Source organism: Rhipicephalus microplus, unplaced genomic scaffold (assembly GCF_043290135.1).
Source record: "Rhipicephalus microplus isolate Deutch F79 unplaced genomic scaffold, USDA_Rmic scaffold_24, whole genome shotgun sequence".
Lineage (NCBI taxonomy): Eukaryota > Metazoa > Arthropoda > Arachnida > Ixodida > Ixodidae > Rhipicephalus > Rhipicephalus microplus.
In genome coordinates this window covers 4,406,480-4,424,263 of record NW_027464597.1, presented here as the reverse complement: position 1 = coordinate 4,424,263, position 17,784 = coordinate 4,406,480, and positions in this window count along the sequence as shown.

Below are 17,784 nucleotides of genomic sequence, written 5' to 3'. Positions count from 1 at the left end.
ACGTTGTGCTGATTTTAAAGTGGCATATCAGCATTCCTCATTCGTGCTTCGCATATCATCGATTCCCACTGTACGTTGGGTCTGCCAATTTTTTTCTAAACACACGCGTCTGAGCTTGGCTTCATGTGTGCGTCGTATGGCGGCTATTCGTTCTTTTGGGACGGCGTTCTGCTCTACCACAGCAGAGTACCTTGTATTTTAAATCGCTAAAAACTTTTTTTTTATTCTCACAACCGTTTAGCGCATATTGTGCACTGGGACAGCTTTTATTCTCTCCTAAAGTAGAGTTTGCGTGCTCTAAATCGTTAGACATTTGTTCTAAACACGCGAGGTCGATAATTTGCATTGCTTTGGCCCACAGGGCTGCTTTATGCTCTGCCATAGTAGACTACTTAGAACTCCTAAGCGTTGCCTAGCTAGACGCTCCTGTCTAGCTGGTTGGACAGGGGCGGCTAAGTGTTCTCCTGTGGTGGTAGAGTACTTATAAGTCGTTCTTTGTCGTTAACCAGTTCTCTCTATACACCCATAGAAAAGACCCACATGCATTTTGGAGGAAATTAGGAAACAACTGCGTCATCTATCGTCAGGGACCACACTTAATACTCGGTATCTAAAGGTATCGATGTTATGGGAAGCCGGTAAACGGAACGTGATTGTCATATGTTTTTTAAACATGACAGTGTTTCTAGAGATATCTTGAACACAGAAATTTCGGTCTATCTGTTTGTCTGTCAAACAATTCCGCCATCCGGCCAATTATGTCCTCGCTGAGCACCCAGTCATCTTGAACTGGTGTTTGCGTTCAAACTTGTGAACATTGTTTCTCAAAAAGCAAAAATTGTGCATATATGAGGCTCAACATACCTACGCGAGAATCACGTGATGTGTTTTCTAGACTATTGCTCTGAGAATGCAACATTTATGTGCAAAAGAAGGCTGGCAGAAGCTATCGTCTTTCGCCGACTTATTCAGCAGAGCAAGCATATACGCAGCCAATTTTATTTGAACAATACATAACGAAGCAGCTCTAAAGATATGTACAAATGGATGCACAGACATACGTTTAAAGGCCCCTCACCAGGCGCCATAAAAATTTTTTTAGACCTTGACAGTTGTTGCACGTCCAATGAAGAACGACAGGCCATAAAATTTTTTTCAATCAGTTCTACGAGCTGATAAAACAGCTATTTTGAAGCGGCTTGAAACCATGAAGCGAGAACGCGAGCTCGAAACCCTTGCCGTTCGGCTCGCGTACACTATAGCATTAGAAGCCGAGCTCCTCTGCTACCCTCTCCGACATCTTAGCAATAAACACGCGTAATGCGCATGTCAAGGAGCATGCGCATGACGAGAGCGACCAAGCCCAAGCCCCTGAGCACGCTTTTGACCTTGTTTTTGCTCACCAGCGTTACTTTGTGGTCTATTTCCTCACCGATCATCAGGCTTCCAACCTATTAAATGCGGAGCACTTCTCAGGGAACTTTGGTGAGTTAGACTCTATCTATCTATCTATCTATCTATCTATATATCTATCTATCTATCTATCTATCTATCTATCTATCTATCTATCTATCTATCTATCTTTCTTTCTTTCTTTCTTTCTATCTATCTATCTATCTATCGGTATATCTATCTATCTATCTATCTATATATCTATCTATCTATCTATCTATCGGTATATCTATCTATCTATCTTTCTTTCTATCTATCTAGCTATCTATCTATCTATCGATCTATCTATCTAGCCGCCTACGACTTTTAGATCTCCTGGCCGTTTCGATAATGGTATCGATACCATGATATTGGCAACACCAGAAACGGTAAGCTGATATGAAGCGGTGGTCACGCGAGAATGAATCGACGCTGCTGCACAGATCAACTTTAGCGGATGACGCCTAACTACAATTGACGTTTACCCGGTGTGACAGCTTTATCATAGCTGTATATATGAAAAGTTGGTGAAATTGCGTAGTCAGCTCTGCAACTACAATCGGAGTTTTACGAACAGGGCCTACAGCTTCTCTTGTTCTTGGCTACGCCACCTCGCCCGACTGACTCCTGGTTTGGCTCTATGGAAACGAGAGAATGCCGCACAACCACAATGCTAGAGCGCATGCTGTGATTCGTCGAACTTTTAGATTGGAATATTTGTATGGTCGAGCTCAATCCTGTGTGCAGCTCCTCTCCTACGCCCCCCCCCCCCATCTCATATCTCGCCTCAACACACCGACGCAGGCAACGTCTGCTAGCAAGTTTCTCGATAAACAAAACACTTACTGCTCACGCTGCACAACCGTTCACTGGTCACCCCGTATATGCAGTCAATAGATCTTCACCTCTAAGGTATATGCTAGTGAGAGATTTTTCGTGTGCATTGTTGAACACGAAAAATCGCAAGCATGCACGTTAAGTAAAATCGGAATATGGGTCTCGGTGTCCAATCAAACCTTTCTGCCTCTCATTGTCCGCTTGCAGCGATTGACATGCTCCAGGAGGAACCACCGGTTCATCATTGCGTACTTTGCGCCTCCCCGAGAATATATCTCTACTGCGCCACGCTGGGATGAACGCCAGCATGAACACCGCAGCCAGTGTAAACGTTGGCATTAGCTGCTCCGTATCTACGCATGATTCCGTTTAGCGTGAGATGGCGTAATATTTCAAGCTGTTTAAGCTGTCGGTAAGTTGTGCTCCATCGTAAAAAACTGTCATCGTCATGGGCCGGCATAGGCTCTCTTCATTCCATTCACAGCGAAGACCTTTAAGCTATCAGAAACATGTGCTCTATCATGCGAAACTCCTCAGGTGGTTATGCGCCACAAAAATTCAGCAACCCCACTGTCATGTAAACCAGTGGCGAGTTTCGAACGAAGGGAAACCCATGAAATATAAAGAAAAGAAAAAGACGTAGAAAAAACGGAGAAAGTGGGAGACAATAATTTAGTGAACGCGTAAAAAGTTAAAAAGACAGTAAAACATACAAATAGAGAACGCAAAAGGATAGGAGAGACGAAAATTCAAAGCTATAGAACGACAGAAGAAGGCGGAAATAGAAAACAGGGGACAAAAAATAGGCACCAAAAATACTAGCAACAACGGAGAGCAAAACTGAAACGCAAAGAACGAGAGAAAAAAAGGACTAGAGCGGAAGATGCTGAGAAAGACCGACGAAGAGAATTGAGACAAATTTAGAGGGAAAAAAATGGCAGCATATCCACGGAGAGAATGATGGATAGTGGGGCGAAGCATCCGTCTGTCCATTCGTTCTCGCTTCCGTCCGTCCATGCGTGCGTCTGTGTGGCCGCCCGTGCGTCCATCCGCCCTACCGTGCGTGCGTATGTTCGTGTGTCCGCACGTTCATCTGTGCGTCCGTCCCCGATTTCGTCCATGTATCCGCTCCTGCTTCCGTCCATGCGTCCATCCGTCCGTGCAGCACTCCGTGCGTCCATCCATGCATCTGTCTGTGTGTCCGTTCGTCCATCTAGTCAACACTCCAAGTACCACCATCTCGCATCTTTTCATCATATATTCCTTATATAGAAGCACCGCTATCCAGCGGACATTCCAAGGACTGAACGAGTGGAGGCACACGCACACTTTCTTACGGCTTGCGCTTTGTGTCTACTTCCCACCTTTAACCACCTCAAATTCATGGTATATACTAGTTCACTGTATTTATGGCACTGCGGCCCAACGCTCGCTAAACCTTTCTAAAACCTAGGAGGTTACGACCAGCAAGTATAACGTAGCAGCCCTTTCTTGTATTCTGTGCATTGTTGAACAATAAGAAATTTGCAGCGTGCGCGTTAACTAAAAGCCGAATTATCCTGACTCTCATTCCCCCTCAGCAGCCATCAGCATGTACATAGAGCACTAGCTTTTATTGTTCAACAACGCACAGAAGAAATCTCTCACCGGCACCACGTTGGAGGTCAAAATGTTATACGTACTACATATTACTACAACGGCTACGAGGGACGAACGGGTGCCGCTATAAAGAGCTTCGCCCCCAGCGTTCATGGTTTATTGTATGTGTGTGGCTCTCGCCGACGAGTGCGTGAAGTGTTTCGGCGGCATCTCTTCAGCGTCTCACCCCCATTCAGGTTCCCCGAGTCTTCGGCTGAGAAGTCACCAACCCCTGGGGCCCCTGGGAGGATGGCGTCGAGGACAGTATGCACCCTGCCAAAAGAACATTGTTTCACGTTTACCATTCCTGAAGGCGCGGTCTCCGTCGATGAGATCATCGAGTGTATCGAAGAGACAACCGGTAGCAATGGGGTGTTGTTCCTGCAACACCTCGGCGCTTTGAAGTTCTTGGTAGCAACGAGGACAGCGAAAGAAGCCACCAAGCTCATGGTGAATGAAGGTTTTGTCCTTCAGAAGAAGAAAAGTTCAAGTGGAAGTCGTCGGCCCACCAAGTGTGTTCGTGAGTGTGCACAGGTTGCCGCCGTACGTACCCGATGACGCGGTCGTCTCTGCTTTGCAGCCTTTCAGCAAAGTACGTAGTATAACATATGTTACTCTGCAACGACGTCAGTCTTCATTTACCGGTACATGAGTGGTGAAGATGGAAATGGCAAAGTCGGCACCGAACTTCATTTCAATCCATGGACACCACGTTATGTTGGAGTACTGTGGCATGCATCGTGTCTATGCGTGTTGCCACAACAAAGGCCACATGACCGTGGCGTGTGCAACTCCTTTTTGTCATAGGTGCAGCGCGTACGGACACGCTGTGGAAGAGTGCACTGAAGCTTGAAGAAGGTGTGGCGGTGATTACCCGACCAAAGAGTGTTTCAAGCGCAGATCATACGCAGACGCAGCTCAGAATGGATGGATGGATGGAAAAACTTTATTTCGTCAGAAAGCAACTGAGGATGATTCCGTGTTAGATGGCCATCAACCCAAGGTTGGCGGCGACCTGTGTGGCCCACTCCACGACCCCTAACTGGACGACTGGGTCTGAGCTGGTCAACACGGCCTCCCAGTGCTCAAGAGAGGGATCACGCATAATATCCACCAGCGGCGGCACTATGCTACATTCCCAAAGTATGTGATCATATGTTGCCACAGCCTGACACCATTTGCATTGCGGCTTAATCTCCTTCGGGTACATTTTGTTCAACACGTAAGGGTTGGGAAAAGATCGCGTCTGCAGTTTTCTCCAGACGCATTCCTGCGCCTTCGTCAACCGCTTGTGCGGGGGCGGATAAAACCTCCGCTCTAGTTTATAATGATTCGTTATGTCATGAAGGGACACCAGCCAATCTCTCGTGGACCTCCCTGGAACTGGCGGCTCACCTACCCGGCTGACGAAACCTCGAGCATTCAGGTGAGCCGCCTCGTTCCCAGGGCTCCCAGAGTGTGCTGGTACCCAGACAATTTCTATTTCTTTCATTTCTCGTCCCGTGGCCCCATGCAGAAATTGTGCGGCGGTCGCCGATATTCTGCCCCTCGCCAGATTTCGGATGGCTGTCTTTGAATCGCTGAAAATCAAATCTGACTGCGAATTAGTTATAGCTAGCGCTATTGCCGCTTCCTCTGCCGTTTCCGAGGAGCGGGTTTTGACCGATCCAGAGGCGACCAAGCGCCCCCGCCTGTCCACCACCACAATCACAAAAGCATCTTTGTCCTTATATTCCGCAACATCTGTATAGACTGCCGCTTTGTACTCGCCGTACTCAACATGTAAAGCTCTAGCTCTTGCCTGCCTGCGCTACGTATGGTGAATTGGATGCATATTTTTGGGCAAAGGTTTTATGTACAGGGCCTTAAGTAACTCTCGCCGCACCTGAATTTTAGTGTCCCCAGTGGGAGCCTCTGCTCCAATGCCAATCCTTTCCAATATAATCCTGCCTGCTTTGGTTGTCGAAAGCCTAGCGTGCTGCATCACCAGATGCGCCTCCCATAATTCATCCAGGGTGTTGTGTACCCCTAGTTTTAACAGCCTTTCTCTAGGCGCGTTGTTAGGCAACCCAAGCGCTGCCTTGTAAGCTTGCCGGATCATAGCCTCGACCTTACCTTTTTCTGCGGCATCCAACTTCATATAAGGTGTCGCATAAGTAATCCTGCTGAGCACAAACGCCTGTACCAGCTTACAGAGTTCTTTTTCTTTAACCCCGCTGTTACGGTTAGCGATTCTTCTGATTAGCCTCACAGTAGCATTGACCGAGGTCTTAAGTTTTTCAAAGGCCACCCTATTCTTCCTGTTAGTTTGCAGATATAGGCCAAGAATTCTAATCGTTTGAGCTTCAGCTACCGGCCTACCCCCTACCTTTACCACTAACGGCGGTGGCGAAACAGAGTGTCTTGCATGTAGCCCACTGGGTTTGTCCCGAACCACAAAGAGCTCGGACTTTGGCTGAGAACATGAAAGTCCCGCCTCCCCTGCCAACTCTTCGACAATATTAACTGCTTGTTGCAGTGTTTCTTCCAGGTGCGCGTCACTACCCCTGGTTACCTATAGAGTAATATCATCTGCATAAAATGTGTGTTTGAGTCCCGGTATCTCCTCCAGCCTCGTCGGTATTTTAATTAAGGCGATGTTAAACAGGAACGGTGACAAAACTGAACCCTGCGGCGTCCCTTTGCCTCCCAACGCGAATGAGTCCGATTTGATATCTCCTATTGAAATTTCTGTGGTTCGGCCCTGCAAGAATGATCTGATGTAGCGAAATGTCCTGACCCCTGGGCCAATTCCCAATAGGTTATTTAATATTGCCTCATGCGAAACATTGTCGAAAGCTTTATTCAGGTCAAGCCCCAATACAGCTTTGGTGCCCGTGCCATGCCCGGGATCGACTACATCATGTTTTAACTGTATCATGACATCCTATGTGGACAAATTGGCCCTGAAACCTATCATAGTTGGGGGAAAGATGGCCTTGTCCTCTGCATAATTCTGAAGCCTGTTGAGAACCACGTGCTCCATCAATTTGCCCACGCATGATGTCAGCGATAAGGGGCGCAGGTTTTCCAAGCAGAATTTCTTGCCTCGCTTCGGAATAAATATAATCCTAGCATGATTCCATTGTGCTGGGATCTCCCCGGCCACCCAATACTCATTTATCAAGTCAGTGATCGCCCCGACCGATTTGAAATCTAGGTTTCTCAGCATTTTATTAGTAACTCTATCCCGACCTGTGGCAGACGTAGTACGCAGCTGCCCCATGGCAAACTCCACCTCCGCAATTGTGAACTCTTCATCTAGGTCTGAGTTTTCCACCCCGAGTAGTGTGGTAAGCAACCGTCTACTTTATCAGTTATGTACCGATTCCGGAGTTCCTGTATAAACTCTTCAATTGTGCCTTCATATTGATGCATTAACCGAGTCATTTGTCCCCGTTGCGCCAATTTTGTTGCTGCCGGATCCAAAAGATGCCTTAACAGCTGCCATGTCTTTTTGCATCCAAACTGTCCATTCATGCGATCACAAATCTGGCCCCACTGCTTGGCTTGCAACTCAATTGTATAATTTTCGATTTTACGTTCTAGCTTGGCAGTCCTTCTGCGAAGGACGCCATTATGTTTTTGTTTCTTCCACCTTCTCAAGAGACTCGCGTGCGCTTCCCACATGTGTAATAGTCTCGAGTCAGCGGTAAACTCCTCCTGCTCGACTGGCACTTCTACCGTGGTATTATTTACATCCTCCTTGAGCGCCTGTACCCATGCATCCAGGTCATTATTTTCCCGTTTACAGTGTCTGCTCTTCTGCTCTGTTTTTCCTAAATCTGTCACAATCTGTAATTCTATGCCCCCTCACTTTGTCTTTATGCTTCGCAGCGCTAAACGTCGCGGAAAGAATATAGTGATCACTTCCTAGGGCTTGTCCCGTGTTAATCCACTTTGCATTACTGATGCCTCTAAAAAACGTAAGGTCTGGGGAGGTATCCATGCTTATGCTGTTGCCTATCCTCGTATGATCTTGTGGATTGCCTAACAGCGTCCATCGCAGATCCCGGGCAACTTGCCAAAGCCGATTGCCCTTTGGGCTGGCTCGAATATAACCCCACTCCGGGTAAGGCGCATTGAAATCTCCTACCACTACAAGTGGAGCGCGAGCTGCTAACCGTTGAGTTTGAATCAGGAGTTGTGGCAAGCCCAATCCTTTATCTGTTGGAGAACTATACACATTAGGTAAAAACAGACTCTTCTCATACTTTCGTTTAGGCAAAATCTCAAGCAAGACATAGTCTTCCCTGCTGCTATCTACGGAATGCTGAATGGCAGTGATGTTGCGATGGACTAGCACGGCTGTGAAGACGCGTGATACGCCCCTTGAATCAATTCTTGGCGCTGTAAATGCCTTAAATCCAGGTAATTTTACAGAACCACTAGCCTCCTGTAAGGCTATTATGTCTGGTTTACTGTCCAGATTTTGTACGTGCAACTGCAGGTTACCCCGCTTTTGACGAAAGCCCCTGCAGTTCCACTGCCAAACCTCAATTTGCTGGCGAGGCGCCATGATGAGGAACCAGGTTGACTAATGACACTTGGCCACCCACGGGAGGCAGTCTTGCCTCCAATAGAGTATGAAGCTGCTGAAACATGCCCATGACCTGGGTTTGGGAATCCCTAAATTCAGTAGAGAGCATGCCGAGACGCTCCTCTATTGTGTCTAATCTGGCTTCGATCTTTTCTACTCGAGCCTCCAACCTATCCAGTCTTTTTTCTTGTTTGCCTACTTTATCCGCAAGTGTTGTTACATCCGACTTAAGACTATTGACCTTAAAAAGAGGCTGTGGCATGTCTACTGGTGACGTTTCGGCTAATCGTTTTGCGTTAGCTACCTCATCCCCCGGCAGTGGTCTCTTCACTGTCCCCCGATTCTCCACTTCCATAGCTGCACTCTCCTGTACGCGAGCAGACGCCTCTTGCGTCGCTTTCTGTAGGCCTTACACTGCTGATGCCTGTGTCCCCTGCCGTTGGTCGTTTCTAAGTGCGCGTTCCATCTCTGCAATTCTGTTTTCCATTCTTTTAATCAAGTCTCCCGGTCGCTGAACCAGCGCTGCTAACTCTTTCTCTTGAGCGGTTTCGTTCTGGGAGGCCGTGCTTGACAAGCTCAACTTTTTGTTGGTGTCGCGTGCGCAGCTGTTGGTACTGAATGCTCATCTACCATCTTGGCCGCCCCCGCGCCCTGGCAACGGCGGGAAGGAACTCTACCGGTCCCTGCTTTTGCTTCTGCCTTCTTTACCCATCGGTGACCGCTCCGTGGCCCTCGAGGACCGTCCATCGTTGCCAGCTTCGCTCTCTCTTTCGATGCTCTGCTGCCGGCCTGTCGGTGGCTTGCGAGCCAGGCGAAACTTGCAGTTCCGGCTCCCTGTGTGATGCGCACCATGGCACACGATGCAGTCCGGCGTGCACGTAGGTGGCTCTCCTTCTGGCGGGGCAGGATGGTCCTTCCCGCAACGGTGACATAGGTTGCTCTTCGGATGATAGCAAACGTCCACTCGATGTCCAACTCGTCTGCAGTTGTAGCAGGTCTCGACTAAATTTCTGTATGGGATCACAGCGTGCAGACAGTTCCAATAAGTGATCTGCCGGGGTATGCGTTTTCCCCCGAACTTAATCTGAATCGCCTTTGACTTTCCCAGAGGACTCGCATCCAGAATGTCTATGCCTTCATTCTTCTTCAGGAATTCCGCTCGAACTTCTTTCACTGGGCATTCATCATAAGCATTGTAAATCATTCCCCGCACGGAGTTCTCCAACGGCGCCACGAACGCCGAAACCGGCAGGTCACGATCACCCAGCTTGAGCGTCTTCACAGTCGCATATGCCCCACTGCGATTTATGCACGGTGTGCCATTAACCCGCACAATGTCTTCTTCCGCGGCAATCGCACTCGTTAGACGCGCTGCTGCTCTCAGTGCACATCCGAGTTCTCTCGCTGTCACAACACTCAAGTCCCAGTTCTGGGGCCTGTACACAATCTTGAAATCCATGGCTAGCAACTTGAGAAACGGTCCGCGTTTCTTCCATACCGGCGCTTTCCCCCGCTTGACTTGCTGCGCTCCGTGCGTCTTGCGCCCGTCGCTGCCGGCCTGCGTCTCGCAAGGCTTACTCTTGGCGTTGTCGCCATGCTGAGCCTTCTTAAATCGGTCCTGTGCCTTCAGCACTGGAGCCCACTCTCCCGCTTCAAAATCTTCGGGTGTTATAGTCTTTCCTTCGACGTAGTATTCCATCTTCAGCCCCACAAGGCTCACGGTCACCGGGCGCAAGTAGACGCCGGGCGACGCAGGGCGACGCGGCCCAGGCCAGGCTTGGCCTAGGAGATAGGCCTAGCCTTTCCACCGCGGGGTTGATAGGAAAATCTCGGAAACTCCAAAAACGGGGACAAACTTGCCTAAACGAGTGGTGTCCGTAGGTACAGGGCAACCTCCTGCAGACGAGCTCACTGACAGCAAGTCCAGAAAAAAGCGCGTCCGCCGATAGTCGGTCACCGGGCCGGAGCTCATGCGAAACACGTCCGCACAGCGTCTCACTCAAGCCGCCTCTCCCGCAGCTCAGAAGATGCCGTCACCGAGTGTCCAAGACTTCCCAACAATTGAAGAATCCTCTTCAAGCTCCTCAAGTGTGGCCACGCATTCTAGAACCTATGAAATATTGCGTCCTCAAAAGAAAACGACACCAGCAACGCCTCCTAGATCTCCCGTGCCTGCCGGATCATCGGCGGTCACTTGGGAAGCGGCGGTCGTCGGAACTACGGTGGTGGCGCTATTCAAGTAGGGGTGTCCTCAAATAAGTTTTTACATTTTTGGAGCTTATATGCTACAAAAATAACGTAAAGTTTTTTTAAAAGGCGTAAACGTAATTATAAATAACCCTACTTAAGTGACGCCGTCATTTAGCAAGCAACTTTTTTAATACAAGGCATCCTCTGAAATTAGTAGCAAACGCCAAAGCTGCCGATCTTAAAGGCTAAGTACAAAAACCCTTATTCCTACGTAGGCAGCGCCACCATAGTCGACCGGCGTTTCACGCTCATCCGGCAGGCACAGGAAATCTAGAAGGCGAAGTCAGGACACCAGACCACTGGGATGAAGAGAGAGCCTACCCGATGATTTCGTAGACGTGCAGTCGGAAGACGCTACTCGCGTCAAGCCGGCCAGTACGCCAGACGGGGCAACTTCAGATGAACAGCCCGCTCAGACGCAACATGAACACCCAAATGGGAGTTCCACGGAAACGTCCAGTTATTTTTCTTCACTAGTAGACAGCATCGAAACTCGACATAACTGCAGCGCATCAATGGCGTCCGAGAAGCGCCAAACACCGGACGACCAGGTACCCATTACAAGAGGCATCGCAGAAAGCACTGCTTTGATTTCCTCTGCCACGACAGCGACAGACGCCAGTGACAGCACGCCAAACGCTAACCTTGGAACGTCGACGACCTTGAAGAACATAAACGCTACGCCTTCGACATCGATGAAGCAGCTAAGAAGCCGACCACCAACGCGGAGCAAACCGGCGAACACCGAGGTTTCTACCAAACCCGCACGATCTGCAGACGCATCGAGTCCTTCGAGTTCCCACCGCTGATCCAAGCCAGGCAGTGGAAGCAGCGGCAGCAACTCCGCTAAACAGGGAACATTTAAGAAACCCCGCGTGGGATCACCACCACGGCAAACGTCACCAACTGTGAGCGACGACGATATGTACTTTTAGCATTGGGCTCTCCTCTCTCTTACCTTTCTTTTCTTTAAGCAACTTCCTGCCTTTATTTCAACAATGACATCACTTTCTTTTGCGTCATTCAATGTTCACGATATCCAAAATCCGGTGAATATGCCGGCAGTACTTGACCTCGCGCGGGCGCATCACGTAGACATGCTCTTTTTGCAGGAGACAAACTTTCGTACTAAGCTTGACGTTGCAGTGTTTCAGGAAAGGTTTCATGTAGAGGCCTTCTTCTCACTCACAGATGCGCGTGCACGTGGCACAGGAGTTGTTTTCATGAACGCAACGCTGAGGAGGGGCGCTCACTGTATTGTTGACACCGAAGGCCGCATAATAACAGTAGATGTGGTACTTAACTGCAAACGAGTCAGATTTGTCAACGTATATGCACCCGTAACGAGGTCAGAAACGAACAGGTTCTATAAACGTGTTACACATTTTTTGATCGAGCCGATATTATATGTGCTTGTCACAGATTTCAACTGCATGCTCGATACTACACGAGACGTCAGGGGTCCCAGCCAAGACGCCAACAATTATTACGCCACAGAACTACAGCAATTAGTTCAAGATCTCAATCTGTCAGATGGGTGGTTAACTTTACATGGAGTCGGGTTCGTCGCTACCCGCGCTTGTGGCATTCACCAAAGCCAAATTGATAGAGTATATGTGCCCAAAGCTTAGCGAACCTACAAGCATGTGAGGTGGTCCAGCTTGCGCCAAGCTAGCAGAAACTCGCGATCACGCTCCGTTACTCTTCACGTTTAACGTGAGCACAACAACGAGAATCCACAAACTATGGAGGATGGACCCAACTATTCTTCATGATGACGAAAGCATTTCCGTACTTCAAACTGAGCTGGCGGCCTCACTGGCAGAAGTGGGTCGCATAACTCTGACTACATGGGACCACTTAAAATCTCGCTGGCGCTTCATAGCTCAACAGGCAGGAAAAGCGCGCCACGCTCGACTCACGGCCAAGATGAATGAGATTCTCCGACGCATTCAAATTATTGAAAGAGGTGGGTCAACTACGTTTGCTATGCTCGAATACCTTGAAGCACAAAAAAAATTAAGTATCGAAATCTTCTAAAGCAGAGGTCCCAGGCTACAAGGCTCGCAAGAGAAATGCACTTATCGACAAATGAGATTGCAAACTTGGCATACGCGCAAAGAAACCGGGATCGTCGATGCCAGCCCCGCTACATCGATGAGGCGCTGAAAGAGGATGGTACCATTGTTAATGACCCAGACGAAGTTCAAAAAATTTTTCGAGACTACTTTGTAAATCTGTTTACTGGATACGCACAGGACGACGAGTTTACTGCTAAACTTTCAGCCTTTTGCGAAGGTTTGCCATCGCTAGGCTCGGAAGACTGTTTTGTATTATATGCAGAAACTGATAAAGAAGTATGGTACGCCCTCAAATCAATGAATATGTCCACGTCACCAGGCCCAGACGGAATACTCACGGGATTTTATCTGCGTTTTTTTGATATCTTGGGAGATGTGATCACCGATCTCGTGAATATTTTGTTGCGTGATGGCCATAAACCGCAGTCCTTCAGCGAGGGAAGGGTGATTCTATTACTGATAGAGGGTATGGAGCCGTCAGATCCTAAATCGTGGAGGCCCATTACCCTTCTAAACATAGACTATAAGATAGTAGCCACGCTGCTATCACGGCGTCTGCGGCCTTTCATGGAAGAGATTGTGTCCCCCTTGCAGTCATGTGCAGTACCAGGACGTTCCGTCTTCGTACTTCTTACAATCATCAGAGACCTATTTGCATATGCCAAAGAAAAGCAAATCTCAGGAGTATATATTTCTCTTGATCAGGCCAAAGCATTTGATAGAGTTGAACATGGGTATCTTTTCGCTATTTTGCGCATATTTGGCCTCCCAGAGCAGTATGTGCGACTGGTAGAAATACTTTATCAGGACCTGTCAAGCTGCCTTTATTTCAACAATGAAGTGACCAGAAGCTTTGCATTTCAAAAAGGGCTGAAGAAAGGCTGTCCGTTGTCTCCGGTATTATTCATTTCGTCTCTAGAGCATTTGATTAGAAAGATTGCAAACTGCGAGTGCATAGTGAGTTTCTTGATGCCAGGCAAAGAAACCTTCAAAATTGTCGCATATGGCGATGATATTTCGGTATTTTTTCGTAACTTGTCTAGGTATAGTACGTTCTTTGACATTTTTGCTCAGTATTCTTATCTGTCTGGTTCTCTTTTAAACACCACCAAATGTAAGGCATTGCACTTTAGAGGCTTCAGAGAACTATTGCCAGGAGACTTAGAGTATGTTCAAGCTGTTAAGGTGTTAGGCGTTTACTTTGAGGAGGAAGATGTATAAAAAAAGACCTGGGATGACTTTCTTAGGAGATCTACCAACGTCATAGCAGCAGTCACTCATTTTAACCTGTCACTAACGGCAAAAGCAACAGTCATCAAGACACAGGCATGCACTTTTGCGTTTTACATAGCACACATCGCCCTGCTACCTCGCCGTGTTACAGGACGCCTCGCCTCTATGGCGGGGACCTTCCTCTGGGGAGGAAAACCAGCAAAGGTACGGTGGAAATTTTTACAGCTTCCCACAAAACGTGGAGGCTTGAGCCTCCCAGATATATCAACGTTCATAAGAGCGCTGGCTGCAAAAACAACACAGAAGCTGTTCGATGACAGCAAGTACCCCGCGTACAGGCTCGTGATGTACTGGAGCAGTACACTAAAAGGTACTTTCACGGCCAATCCGTACATTGGACCACGAGCAGAAATTCTGCTTAAGATTTACAGAGCTGCCACTGGCAAACAGTGGAATCAATAGGTTCCAAAGCAAACAGTGGAATCAATAGGTTCATGCAGTCTGGAAGGTGTTTCATCGCAAGAAATAAGCGAAATGGTGACAAGTAGCACACTGAGCAAAGAGGAAGAAACAGCATTCAGCACAAGAAAATGAAAACGATGGCGTTGCGATCGCGTATCTATCCAGGCGCGCGAATTTGACTGGTTGAGAAGATGGAGGACATTGCCTACGCGTGACCGGTTAGCACATTGGGAAGTCGTTCCAAATGACCGTTGGCCAAACTGCGGCAAAATTGCGTCCCAATATGCTCTGTTTCAGTGCTCGGTGGCGAGGGGCGTCTGGCACATGGTACAACACCTCTTTGGCTTTCGCACGGCGCGCATGGGAACAAAACGTGGGCTGTTTGCAAGACTGGTCTTTACAGTAACCCTGTACGTACTGTGGTGGCGACGCTGTTAAGCGGAAGTACGGCACAAGCCGCATAGAGGCGCCTATCCCACACTACAGAAAATTCGGCTCATTGTGTGGAATTACCTAGATCAGCAGATGTAAACACACGGCGAAGAGGCCTTCCTTCGACGATGGCACACACGTTTCTTCAAAGTAAGAGAGGGACAGCTGAGGTTTTCAGTTGTCCCGTACTAGCCATGCGCCATCTCTAGTACGCATGCATAAGTGTTATCCTGTAAAATGTGATTAACTTGATTCTTTTTAATTTTCCTTTCACTTGTAACATTTGGATACCCAGTGATCAATTAGATTTTGGTGCTCATTTGTAAGATGTATATATACACTGCCTTTATACTTGTTTTCGATGTTTTGTTTGTGTACGTACAAATTAAGTGTGCAATGAACTTTCCTTTTTCGCCCCTAAAAAATGGCAGCATATCCACAGAGTGAATGATGGAGAGTGGGGCGAAATATTCATCTGTCCATTCATTCGTGCCTCTGTCCGTCCATGCGTCCATCTGTGTGACCGTCCGCGTGCCCATCCGCCCATCCATGCGTCCGTCTGTTCGTGCTTCCGCACGTCCATCCGTTCTTCCGTCCCTGCGTTCGTCTATCCGTCCGTGCAGCCATCCATGCGTCCGTCCATGCATCTGTCTGTGTGTTAGTTCGTGCATATAGTCAACACTCCAAGTACCACCATCTCGTATTTTTTATCGTATATTCCGCATATAGAAGCACCGCCATCCAGCGGACATTCCAAGGACTAAATGAGAGGTGACACACGAACACCTTCTTACGGCTTGCGCTTCGTGTCTACTTCCCACCTTTAACCACCTCGAGTTCATGGTATATACGAGTTCACTGTATTTATGGCACTGCGGCACAACGCTCGCTAAACATTTCTAAAACCAAGGAGGTTATACCCAGCGAGTATAACCTAGCAACCCTTTCTTGTCGGATAATGTTCGATGTACATGCCGATGGCTGTAAATTGGGAATGAGAGACAGGAGAATTCGGCTTTTAGTTAACGCGCACGCTGCGAATTTTTTAATTGTTCAACAACGCACAGGAGAAATCTCCCACCGGCACCACCTTGAAGTATCAAAGCGTAAGATATGTTACGCGCTACTACGAGGTCTGACCGGGTGCCGCTTTAAGGAGCTTGGCCCCTAATATTAACACAGAGAAAGAAGAAAAGCAGTAAACCGTAAGACCCGAACAGAAGGCCCGAAAAATAAATGGAGAAAAAGCAAACCTCATGAAATTGTCGAAGGTCAAACTGCGCCGTCTTCGAGCATTTGTTTGAATTGAAAATGAATAGCGTCTTGTTCTTTCTGTGAGGCGCGGTAAGCGTTTGACGCATCGGTTGGACTATTGGCTCAGTAATGGTTCTGTGTTTGGCTTGCGGAGGCTGCCAGACCTTCGATGTAGTGTCGAAACAGTCGCTAAAGGATGACAGCAAACTCCACATAGCCTATCTCGCTTGTGTTGATCTAACCACTGGTTAATGTGAATGTGATTGATCATGCCCACATCTCAGGTTTGATCTTTAGATATTTTCTTATTCAACGCGCAGGTGCTCAAATCATCGAGAGAGTGAAAGAGAAAGAAAATAACGAGAAAGGCGGGGAGGTGAATCAGGGCTGAGACCAGTAGGCTACTCTGAACTTGGGAAGGGGGAGGGGGAAAGAAAGTTTTAGAGAAGGAAAAAATTCTCTGACCAAGCCGACGCGTAACAATTTCACTTTTCGCATCACGTACAAATGGTCGAGTGTTTCCCAGTAGGCTATGGTAGTGCGCCTCTCCAATGCTTGTATTCACCACAGAAGTATCGTATCGTCCACCCATATCGGATCTCTGCGATACCTCGAGCTATGGCAAACTCCTGACCTAGCACTAACGCGACTTCAAGTTTGGTGAAGCATGTGCTTGCTGTTCCTGTGGGCACTCAACAAGATCGAAGACACTGCTGCGAGGCAGCAACAATACGCAGTCGTAGACAATGCGTAACACCACACGACGATGTTCTTCATCTTTATCCGAATCCGTAGAAAGACGCCTAGCGAAGGTCATGAAAATGCCAGTCTCCCACCATCTAATTAGCGATGAACATGAGGTGTTCTTGAGCGGTGATCCGTTGCCTAATATTGGAAGTTGTCTGTTTGGAGGTGAAGATGACAGTGAAAGGCGCCCTGCAACACTTTTCGAACATGGCCAAAAAATGCTACGGACCGGTTGTGGTCCCCGTGAACGTGTAAGCCAAATATTATAAGGCCGCACGCCACCTGGAATTTACAACGAATTCTCCGTCATCTTAAAATATAACATCGTATCGACAGAGAGAATAATCGTCAGTGTGGCGAAGCTTCGAAGGGTTTTATCGGCAAACCGCGAATCCTCCGCTGGCCGCGTCCACCCGTCCATCTAGTGTAAACCCGAGGTACCACCATCTCGCATCTTTTCATCATATATTAATTATATGACAGTACCGCCATCACGCCGACAATCTAAGAACTAAAATGACAGATGGCTACTGCATACAGGAGACTCACGACCCACGCCTTATGGAGCTTAAGGGCTTAAAGAGCCTCTAAAAGCACTCTCTCCATTATATCGACAAATGATGCTACATATTCAAAAGCCCTTGCGTGAAAGGCCCACGTATCTCGCAATGAGCTGATTTGAGTGTAGCGCACCAGGGAGTCACTGGGACTGACGCTGGATCCGTGACTTGTACGGCCGTGGCTTGTCCTATCGTGCACGTGCAATCGCACTAAAGTCTCGCGTTTGAAGAAAAAAACCACAGCATATGCACAAAGTGAATGATGACGAGTAGGGCGAAG